The sequence below is a fragment of the Melospiza georgiana genome, chromosome 4 (genome assembly GCF_028018845.1).
Source record: "Melospiza georgiana isolate bMelGeo1 chromosome 4, bMelGeo1.pri, whole genome shotgun sequence".
NCBI classification, from domain to species: Eukaryota; Metazoa; Chordata; class Aves; order Passeriformes; family Passerellidae; genus Melospiza; species Melospiza georgiana.
In genome coordinates, this window is record NC_080433.1 from 11,705,355 (window position 1) to 11,717,575 (window position 12,221).

At 39.5% G+C, this 12,221-nt stretch overlaps 1 protein-coding gene across 8 annotated transcripts in view; it reads right to left on the reverse strand.

Moving 5' to 3' along the window:
- Positions 1-12,221, reverse strand: part of ERC1 (ELKS/RAB6-interacting/CAST family member 1) — a 267,802-nt gene that overhangs the window by 232,664 nt on the left and 22,917 nt on the right. The gene's annotated exons all lie outside the window — the stretch shown is intronic.

Consider the following 12,221-nt stretch of genomic DNA (forward strand, 5'->3'; position numbering starts at 1 on the left):
AAACATAATTACAGAGGCAACTGCTGAAAGAAGCACTCCTTCCCAAATAAGCATCAGGCTAATGGATCAATCTATTGCCTAGACTCTAAAGAACAAACATCCTTCAAAAAGCCTCTGCTCTGACTATATAAATACTGGAATTTTATTGTTGCTTTGTAAATTAGCTGGTAAACACTTCAGGCATTTGAAGCTCACACATATACTTTTTCTGACACCTTGAGCATAAATTGGCACAATATTCTACCCCTTCAAGTTTCATGTCCTTATGCAGTAAATTGAGACTAGAGATCAGGAAATCTTCATTTCTGATTAACCTAACATAGATCTTAAATTTTTAAGAACTTGAAGAGCAGAAATTGTACTTAAAGCTAAAGAAATACAGAATTAGCAAGTCAGCAGGACCTAGACAAAGGGAAGTGTATATCCACAAAGATGCTCTGATGGACCTCCACAGAGATACCTGAATATTCTAAATAGGAGAGTGAATATATCTTTACCTTCAAATTTTTAATAAGTATCTTGAATGCTGTGAAACATTCAGTGAGTAAGATACAACTGTTACTTTTAAGAGATCATATATGCCTCTGAGGAGGTTAAACAATGAACTAAGTTCTCTGTATATCTGAGAATTAAAAAAATAACTGAAAAATATTTGCTAGAAATGTTTTTCTTCTTACATTATAATTTTAGAATTCTAAAGTATAATTTCAAAGCAATGTTCTGTAGTATACGGATATTTTTCAGGATACTCTATTACTACTGAGGAATTTTTTTCTCCTTTAAAATTTCAAAAGTATCTCTGAATTTAAACCAAAAACCTGCCCATCCTAGCTAAATATAACATATCATTCATTTTATTTATACTGCTAAACTGTCAAAAATTAAGTACAAAAAGGTCGCTATTTCTGTAGAATATAACTTCTAGACCAGAAGATAGTGTAGAGCAGTTTCTCAGTATACTCATACCACCCCTTAAAAATCCTTAATCTTGTTCAGCTCCAGACTGGTCAATTAACTGCTTACAGAAAGATCCAAATTCTGTCTTTTCACATTTGCTTGGCTGTATCACTTTATTCCATGATTTCACCACAACAAAATTGACTGCAATGAAATTACTCCTATGTTTCTGAGTCAGGTAGACAAAAACCATCAAAACTATTTTAGAAATAGAAATGTTCTATTTAAAAACAGAACATTTACAAGTTCAGCCACTAAGGAGCTCACCAAAACCACGTTTGATTGAGGAAGCAATCCAGTCTCACATGGAATTGCAACAAAGCAGGAGACAACATGAGCATCTAATAATAAAGTACTCATCAGCAGTTAGTAGGAATATTTAGCCCAGCACTTCCTTCTCCACATTTCCAGAACATTTTTAACTAACACATGAAGTTCTAGCTCTAACTGTATTTCTGCAGGTGTTGTTCAGGTGTTGGCAGGGGGGTCTCTGCTCCAGCAGCTTCACAGCAGATCCACCACAGGGCACAACTGGAGCTCTCCGCCATGTGTGGGTGCTTTAATGAAAGTATGAGGAAGGGCACAGAAGAAAAGAAAGAACACCAGAAAAGGGGGAACCAACAGAGGGCATGAGAGAACAAAGTCAGGGAAAGAGAGGAAGAAGAGTAGGAGAAGGGAAGATGCTCTGCCCTGGAGCAGGTGACCCAAAGGGACAGCAGCCCATGAAGGACCCACACCACAGCCAAGGAAAACAAAACCAGAGTAGCAGCAAAACTGACACAGCTTGCCTCCAACCCCTGAATCACATCCTGCCTCACTGAACAGACCCAGTGCACCCTGTGGTGCTTACAAGGCAGAGAAGAGCAGTGTCTGGAGTGAAGCTGAGGCTGGGAAAGGAGGAGGGATGAATTCCCCCAAGTGTTCTAATGTTTATCTTTTTTGTTACCCAGTAATTCAATATTTATGTTAATCTGCAGTAAATTAAGTTGAATTCCCCGAGTTCAGTTGGCTTTACCCATGACAGCAATTGGGTAGTGATTTCCCTGGCTTTATTTCAACCCTGGAGCATTCTCAGCCTTGTTCTCCCTTTTTTCTCCCCATCCCACTGCAGCAGAGAATGAAGAAGCTGTATGAGTGCCTGGGCCATCCCACCACAGGGATGTAACAGCATTATCATGGTAAAATATAACAGTAACATCATTACACTTGACCCAATTTTCATTTACTATCCTTAGAATTGTGTTAATTCATTACCAAAAGTAGTGTCATTAAAGAGGAAATACTCTTCAGTAGGGAAACTGAAGAGCAGACAACCAGGCATGCTTGTACCCAGTGAGAAATCTTTGTTTCCCTGAGCCACATCTCCAAGGGCCTGAACATTTTAACACTTATTTCTTCACAGGAAGTACAGAGTATCAGAGGCACAGAAAAGATCTGCATGTGGACAAGTGCCTATCACAAATATCTCCAAAAAAAAATCCTACAAGATACCTATCCATAATGAATGAAATCTGTCCACCAGTCTAACCTTATAGTTAGTATAAATAAATAATTATAATAACTCACTGGGCAGCTCCACATTTTCACCAGTTGGCCACTGACTTCAACCAGCGACATAAACATACAAGTATCTTGTTTCACAATTTCTTCAAGAGTTTTATGGTATCGGCTATAACAAGCCATAAAAAAGGCCAAAAGAGGAAAATTCCAACAAACTTAAGTGTCACCTAATAAACACTTACATAAAACACTGTGAATGTAAGAATGAATTCAACTTTAACACAGAGTCAAATAAAGATATTGTTTACCACTAGTTTCTTTTGAGAAAAATGGTATTTATGTCCAGGCACACTGTGGGTATGGAAACTGGAAGTCAGAATTTACCATAGTTTATCTAGAAAGGACACCCACATATTTTGGAAATACAGATATGAGAAGCCATAGAACAATATAGGCTGAGACAACTGGAATTATTCTAATAGTGTCCTGCTCAAAGCAGGGGCAGTGGAATCAGTTTGCTCAGCAGCTTCCACAGCCAAGCTCTGAAGATCTCCAGGATCAGAGATGCTGATAAACCTTCCAGAGTGTTAATTACTCTAATGATGAAAATTATACTCCTTGTGCCTGGTAAGAATGAATTTCTCATGTTACAACTTGTGATCACTGCCACGTCTCTTCCACTGCCCATCTCTGAGAAGTCCAACTGCATCATCTTCTCACCTCCCCATGAGGCAGGTGGGAACCACACTGATGCCCTGAACCTCATTTTCATCAGACTAAGCCAAAACAGCTCGGACAGCCCCTCCTCATATGCCATATATCCAGCCCCCTATAATTTCATTACCTACAGACTCATGCCAGAACACCAGAGTACTGCAGAGCTGGAGACTGGGCACGGTACTCTGGATGTGTTCACATATGTAAGGCCCATCAAAATTACCAGTAAGCAAATAACAATTAGTGCTGCTTCCCACCCTTGGAACCTGCCAGTGTAGCCACACATTGGCCTTTCTGCAGTTGTCAGACTGTCCCAGTTGTCCCACTCATTCTTTTCAAAGTGCACAAAAGGGGATAGCAAGGTAGGATACAGTTGGTAGAATAACGCTAAGCAAATACAATACAATTATTCAGAAAGTGGTATAAGGTACAAGATAGCCCTCAAAGCCAAATTTCAGAATTTTAAGGTTGCAAACCAAGATCAAAGGGAAGTTAATAGCTACATACACATCATCTACTTACAGAGTGAATGTCTCTTCTGCTTTGAATGATAACCCACATATATTCACACTGATAAAATAAACATAAAATGTCAAAATATCCACCAGTGTCTTTCATGTGGCACTGACCATTTCTTTTTGAGTAATACAAGATACTCTGAAGTCTTGGCATATAGACATCTGAATTTAAACACTTCAGAAGGACTATATTCAACATAGATGCTCTCTCCACAGAGGAGACTGGGATTCTACACTTGTTGACACACAACATGGTGGTAGCAGTGTTTATATTTAATATCAGACAGGTTTACATATCACAATCAAGCATAAATTATATGCAAAATATTATTATGGCACTTACTTTTGACTGTGAGGCCTAGTAGATAAAACAATAGCAAAGCAAAAGGCAGAATAAAATCAGCTGTTTCCCTTTTTGGAATTCATACAATTTAGGTATCATCCCCTAAGAAGACAGGTTGGCAACTCAGCAGTCCTAGTAAAGACATTTCTTGTTACAGAGTGGATGGAGGAAAATGCTTTGAATTGATAAGTAGCACTCTTGAACAACTGCCAATATTTTCTTAGCACAACTTTGGCCATTATGCTGGAGATCAGGCTCCAGGGAGACCTTGCAGTATATTCCAGAACCTAAAGGGACTGCATGAAAACCAGAGAGGGAATTTTTTGCAAGGGCATATAGTGAGGGGACAAGTGGGGACAGATTTAAACTGGAAGAGGGCAGATTTAGATTAGATATTAGGAAGAAATTATTCACTGTGAGGGTGGTAGGGCACTGGCACAGGGTGCCCAGAGAAGCTGTGGATGCCACATCACTGGAAGAGTCCAAGGCCAGGCTGGATGGGGCTTCAGAGCAGCCTGGTGTAGTGGAAGGTGTCCCTGCCATGGCAAGGGGCTTGGAACCACATCACCTTTAAGGTCCCTTCCAACCCAAACCACTCTATGATTGCATGAATAAATTATCTGCAAGGTAAGAGAGATGAATCAATACTTGCATTGGAGGTAACAATATTATCATTAAGAACTTGAAATTCAAGCAAGATGGACTAAATCCTCTTAAAACAGCAACAGAAATCCACCACTGATTCGCTTTGTGGTATTTGAAATAAAAATAACACTTCCCTTAGAAACAGTTGTGAAAGAACAAATTTTAATTTCTCAAGAAATGGTTAAGAAAGGAAGACTTTCAAATCCCACCTCATCTCTTGAGAAAAGTTCCTGGAGGTGGAGAACTGAAGGGCCTGAAACTACACAGGAGTGTCAAATCCTTACAAAAACACTCCCTCTATTGAGCAAATTCTTTAAAAAACTGTCTAGTTTCTTGAAACAAAAGTTTCTTTCCCAAACAGGGATAATAAATTTGGAAAGGGGGAAAAAACATATATAATTAATGCTTTCACACAGAGAGCTTAGAAGACCGCGCATCTCCACCGTAAGAATCCCTGGCACTAAAAATTAAATTCTGGTCAGGAACAAGCCAAGTTTCTGGGTGCGTGATGATCTCAGCAGTGAAGTGAGGGGGGAGCAAGGCTCTCTGAAGAGATCCACTGAGCTGGACCCAGAGCTGTAACCATTTCAGCAGGTGCAGACAGGTACAGGCAATAACACACACAGTGCAGGGTGTGATTGCAACAGTGTTTCTGCACCTGAGTGCTGATGGATATCAACAACACAGGTGTGAGAGATCACCTGAACAAATCAACACTGAATTCAGGCATGCAGGAAAGAACAACAAAACTTGTGAGAAAAAAGCAATTTCACCAGCAGACAGTGAAACTACAGAGGGGAAAATCCAAAATGAGCCAGCCAGACAGTGGTAAATCAGTTGTGTGTTTTCAACAGAGACATGTTGAAGAGATTCAAAGTATTTTAAATAAAAGTATGTTTTAATATATACACATGGGCATATACAAACCCACATATAAACATATTTAATAGAAGATAAACAGAAAGAAATGTCCTGACACATCCCAAAGAAAAAAAAGATTCTGAGATTCGGACTTATAAGGGAAGTGAAAAAGTCCTATTAAATACCTTTAAAGCCTGAAAATAAAACAGAAGGGGAAAAAATTATCAGGACAGCAGCTCCTGATCAACATCAGGATTTCCAGATCCAAGTGAATGCTAGACTTGAATAGCTGAAGATACCCATATAAATAAATGAAAGTAAGTGACCAAATAAAGATCTTTCACAGCCTAAAATGACAAAAGGTATAACATTTGCCAGGTACTCACACAAACTAGCATTTTAAAAGAGTGCAATAAGGAAGATGAACCAATGGGGAATCTAAACTAGTGGTGAAAGATGAAAAAGTCAGATTGCTTTTGCTGCATGTTTACTTCACAAACCTTGGAAGAGCTTATGATAACATGAATGCTTAATCTGGAAAGTAATAGGAGGCTGCTGAAATCTGTAATGAGGCATTACACAAATATTCTGTAATGAACTTGCACCCTCCAAAGTCATTGCCAGCACTCACTCCCAGGTACGTGGAGGTGTTCTGTGTGTACAGGGGGAGGGTTTGGCACTCAGGGCTGCAGGGTGGCCTCTGTGAGGAGAAATCAGCACTTGCAGCCCTGCCAGAGAGGTGGAAGAGCCAGGAAGGAAGGAGTGAAGGCCAGCCTGGGAAGATGGGGGCCAGGAAGGTGTTTTTTAGGTTTGTCTTTATCAGCCCACTGTTTTTAACTGGAAAAAAAATCTAGATTAGTTTTCCAAGGTGAGCCTGTTACGCCTGTGGCAGTAATTGATAAGTGATCTCTCTGCCTTTATCTCAGAAAGTTTTTATTTATTTTCTCTTCCTGGTTCTGTTGAGGAAGAGGGCTTCGTGAGCATCTGCCAGCTGGCCAAGGTCAGCCCCAAAAAAGCTGTGAAGTGCTTGTGTCACTGGACAAGCTAAATCATACATCATAATCATAATGTAATCATAATCATACATCATAATGTACATAATGGGTACATTCAGGGGCACTGAGAAAGACTTATTCCTAACACCTAGGAAGAATGCAGCGATAACTCAATTTAAGTTAGTGATAACTCAACTAAATCAATTTACTGCAAAAGAAAAAATACAAATCCTGAATTAAAAATTACATGTTTAACTAGATGTAATGGATTCTTTTGCATGTAACATTTATATCTGATATAAACCAGATTTTTTTTAAATCAGGTCTTTAACTTCTAAAAACTGATTGTAGGCATGCATTTTACAAATTGGTTAAACAGACAGTGCACAAAGAATAAAAGTGTAGAACAGAATAAAATGGCTAACTATACTCTGAAAAACTAAACTGTAAGGCTAGAGAAAACCCTCAGGAGACCTGGATGGCAAGATTACTGAAAAAACTAACATGGTCTGACCTGAATTGAAACAGAACAGTGAGCCAAAGGCAGAGCAGCTACAGAACTGTCATAAAGACTAAACACTTCTTGAAGTTAAAAAAAGATCAAGTGACAACATAAGGCTCACCACAAAACTCTCATACAGATATGCCTACATGTTGATTAATATTTCAAATGCACCAATACCATCTGTAACATAGTAACTTCCTCCCTCAGAGACATATTTAAAAATAAATGATAGTCATGACCATTAGTTGAGTTACTTTGAAACAGAAAACTCTGTTCATAGAAATTTACATTAAACTTACAGAAAAGGAAAATACGTCTAGTACAGAAACCAACAAATATTTAAAAATAAATCTGCAATAGAATCAAAGCTAAAGAAAAGGTAGGAGGCAAAGCAAATAAAAAAGATCTATACCCTGAACATAGTATTTGGAAAAATAACAGTTAGAATTTTATAAATAACCTTGAATTTGTGGGAATACTGTCAAACATAAGCCTTGAAGTCATGAGCCTGGAAGTCATCTGGATCCAATGCATTTGACTGCAAGTGTTCACTGTAAAGCCTGCAAGCTTCATGAAGAAAAGAACAGAGTGCTGGCAAGGGAACAAGAGCATTTGCCATCCCTGACATTTCCATCCAGCTTTAGCAGACAAGGTGAGCTCTGGTGCCTTGCACTGGCAGGCAGGAGAGAAGAGCTCAGCTGCTGACACTCTGCAGCACCTCAAGCAAGGAGATGTCAGAAACACTGGAAACAAACACACAGAGGTTCCAGCTTTAGCACTGCCAATGTCCTCAGTGTAGCCTGGGGGGCAGTGCTTTGGTTGTCTCAAAGCCCACTCTGCATTACTGCATTTTATGCAGCTGAACATACAGGGCAAGCCCAGTCACTGTGGAAGAACAAAATCTTGGGCTGTTATCAAGACTCAGACTGGAAAACCTGGGCTGTATTATTTAGACTGAAAACCCAAGCACACATAATACATTATACACACAAAATACATTATGCCAATCTATGAAAACAGAGTTATGACACAGTAATTCAGATTCAAAAGGACAGCACGAGGTCAGCTAGTTTAACCTCTTACTCAAGGCATAGTCCTCTATGAGATCAAATCAATTTGCCAAGCAATTTATTCAGTCACATCTTGAAAATCTTCTGTTTATGTCCATTATTCCTCCCACTATGCAGCATCCAGTGCAGTTCCTCTTCTCAAAAACAACTTTATTGTTTGGGAAGGCTGCTATTAATCCTCTCGCTTCACCAAATTAACCCATTCCATCAGCCTCTTCTCACATGGCCCGTGCTTCAGCCCACCAGTCACTCTGGCACCCTCCTACAAGATGCCACCAAGTGACATCTTCTGCACTGGGCAGACAGAGCTGGACAGAGTATTCTGCATGTGGCTGAGTAAGTGTGAAGCTGAGGGAAATAATCACTGCACAACCTTCTCTGCTGCCACAATGCATCATCCCTGCCTCATGCTCACCTTGCTGCCCACCAGGTCCCACAGAGCTGCTCCCACCCAGTCACACCCTAACATTTATCTTTCCTAAGAGCTTTTTATCCCCATCATCCTTGCTGAACCTCATGAGCCTCCTGCTCCTTCATTCCTGCAGACTGAGTGCACAGCAGCTCTGTCCTTCAGCAGAACAACTCAGGGTGGTGCCATCTCAATGCATGGGACCTTGCCACCTCCACCCAGGTCCCTGAGAAAGATGCCTGTGACATTCACATTCTCTGAAAAAATCCCTTCACCCAAGATTTTTCTCCTGGGAAGCTGAGAAGTCTCAGAGAATAAGAACACAATTATCTCATTTGCTTTTCCTGTGTTGTGCTCACATGTAGAATGTGTTTGGAGACTGTTCACCCACAGGTGATTGTTTCATCGGATTCTGGTGTGAGTTGTTTTCACTCATTGGCCAACTGGGGCCAAGCTGTGACAAGACTCTGTAAAGAGTAACAGGTTTTCATTATTATCTTTTTAGCATTCTGTAATTATCCTTTCTGTATTCTTTAGTTTAATATAGCATTCTTTAATGAAATATAGTATTATAAAGTAATAAATCAGCCTTCTGAGAACATGGAGTCAGATTAATCATTCCAGCCTTCATCGAGGCATTCCCAGCAAACACAATAGATGTCAAACAAGACTCAGGCTCTTACAGGCAACTGGGAGTGATCAAACCCTAAATCACACTCTGAGCCTGATCCTACAAGCAGCTTCTCACCCACCTGGCTGCCACCTAGACTGTGGAAGGCGCCCTAACTAGGAATGACAAGAGTGCTGAGGGAAACTGTGATGAAAGCCTGACTAAAGGCAAGGTAAAGGACAGCCACTGCTCCTTCCTCACCCACAGATCCTGACATTTTATCACAGAAGGCAATGAGATCAGGCATGATTAATCCTTGACAAATCCATGCTGACTGTGCCCAACCACGATCCTGTTACTGACACGCTCAGAAATTTGTTCCAAAAGGACTCATTCCACAAGGACTGAGGCAGGCAGCACCATCCTCTAACCCCATGGCTTGTCCTTAGGAGAATTTTGAAGATTGTGGAGCATTCATATTTCCACAAAGGAGACCCCACCCCAGTTTCTTTAGTCTTTTAAGAATGGTAGAAATAAGCCATCTCCTCACCCTCACATCCATCCTGTGGTCTTGCAGGGATCAAGTCTTCCCAAGGAAGCCCTGAGACAACCCTCATTCAATTCATGGCATACAATAATTTACCCTCATTCAATTCATGGTTGATAGCTGCTCTCTCTGAACCTCATCTCTGATCACAGAGGCCTGGGAAATCTCTGGTACCTGAGCAGATGGGCATAGCACAGAAAGATGCAACATTTTGTTCAAATGTGTTCTCTCTATTTGCATACTGTGGGAGACTGTGGGAAGCCAAGTGGGAAGGATAAAGAAACTGAGTAATCTGTCTGGGGGATCAACAGTAGTCTATATTTCACAGTGAAATTTCTCGAGTTCCACAAGCAGGAGTTGGGAAAAAAAAAAAACAAACAAACCAAAACCAGCCTTCTTTATGCCTTTCCTTAATGCCCAAGAATGGGAACCTTCAGAACCCAAAGCATAAATTAATGAGTTTATAAAATCGAAAGGAAAATTCAATACTCATTTATTACTTCCGGCCAAACTCTGTTCTGAACACAGATATTGTGAGCAAAGAGTAAATGATTCACAAGTGTTGGCATAAGCAAGACTGATTTCATTCTAGAGTACATTAAAAAACATGTTCTATGTAATAAAAATACATTTACAGTTCTAAGGATATACATTTTAATCTTGCTTCCCTCAGCTCTGCTGCTTAAGGAACATGTCATGTGAAAATCAACCTCTTGCCAAGTCACTCCTCAGTGAGAACAGTGCCCTGACACTCAGTTCCCCCAAAGATTTCACTCAACTCTCTAAAAGCAGCACCAGCAAAAGGGGACAGTGACAAATTATCTGAGATTAATGACAGTGGAAATACAGCATTTTTAAAAGAAATTCCATCCAAGAACTACATTAAAAAACATTTGTACAGTTCAGGACTTCCTAATATTTGGGTTGACTCATACTGAATTGACTCTGCCATATGCTGACTGTGTGCTTGCATTATTACAACACCAACTGCAACTCCTTTGGTGCACACACTGATGGGGAAAAAAACCTGTGGGTATGTTACTGATACTTCTCAATGGATCTGGAATTTCACTGCAGAAAAGAATGATACATCAGTAATGAGCAGAAAACTGAGATTAATGGGGAAATACAATTAAGACAACAGCTAAATGTTTTTTTCCACAGAGAGTTTCTGTCAGGTGTTGATTGTCAGTTTGGTTTATTTCCCTACAGCTTATGATATCCACACTCTTGTTGCTGCTCTGCCTGTTGGGCATTCAGAAGATGCACAAATAATTTGTTACAATGAAGGTAATATAAAACTGTGTTTTGAATACGAGGTATTATAGGAACTCCACAAAAAACAGGGCCCTTCTTGTTTCCATGTTAGCCATGCAAACAAGTAGCTTGGATACATAATCAGCTTGTGCCTTAGGGCACAACCTGTTGCACAAAACTGAACTTGTGCAATTTAAATGATTCCAACATCAAAAATGACAAAAACAATTATGCTACTCATCTCCCAACAGCCAGCCCAGTGCTGAAGGGCAAAAAGAAAGGAAATGTGCTTAAGCAAGAGGAAACCAGCCCAAAAGAATACAAGAGATAAAGTATCCATTTTAGCTACAAATTAAATATTTTAATTAGAAGTAAATTATTGTACCATCATGTACAATACTTCTTTAATACATTATACTTCATGTTTTAGATAAGCTCCTATCATCTTGATTTAATAGCACATATTAAAAGTTATTCAGGTATTGGTTAATAGCACCTCTTAATGATAAAAATCCTAATGTGATAGGCAAAAGTTCTGAAAATAACCGAGATGTTAATGCAGAGCATGTTCACACAGGTTAAAAGGGAGGATGTTTCCTACTGGAAACTAAATCTCTTGATGGCATTTACAGCAGTTTTGCAACTTGGAAGCACAAAGACATGTCCTTCATTACTTGTAATTCAGGTTTATCATGCAGTGCACAAGAGATGCAAAGTATTGGTTATACCTGGCAGAACCTCAGCCAGTTACTCTGGAGCCAAGATCATAAACCACCAAATTCATGTAGCCATCTTCTGCCTTTTCAATTACAAAACACCTTAACAGTCACTCTGCTGTGTGCAAATCTGCCCAATCCAGTCCAGAAAGAGACTTCTATAAATTAAGGGCAGCCTTTTTACCAGGCCCTCCATAACTCCAAAAACGTGAAGACTAAAATGAAATCATTCACATGGTAACAAGTTTTGCAAGTTAAATACCACTGCCGTTTGCTATATATATAAATATGAATAAAAAGGTAGGCACCACTGATTTTCATAGCTTCAAGAACAAAAGAAGCCTGGCTGAATGGAAGATTAAGGGCAAAAATATCCAGTGAGAATGAAATAAAAAAAAAAAAAAAGAAGAAAAATATAGCATCTTCCCCCTTAAAATGAAAAAGCAGTGACAATATAAGAACATTGAGCTAAAATAACCCATTTTTATGAAAAAAAAAATTACTTCTGCATTTTTGTAGTGAAGTCTGCTATTCATTAAGTTCTACTGGACAGAATAGAATTTCAGAAAAT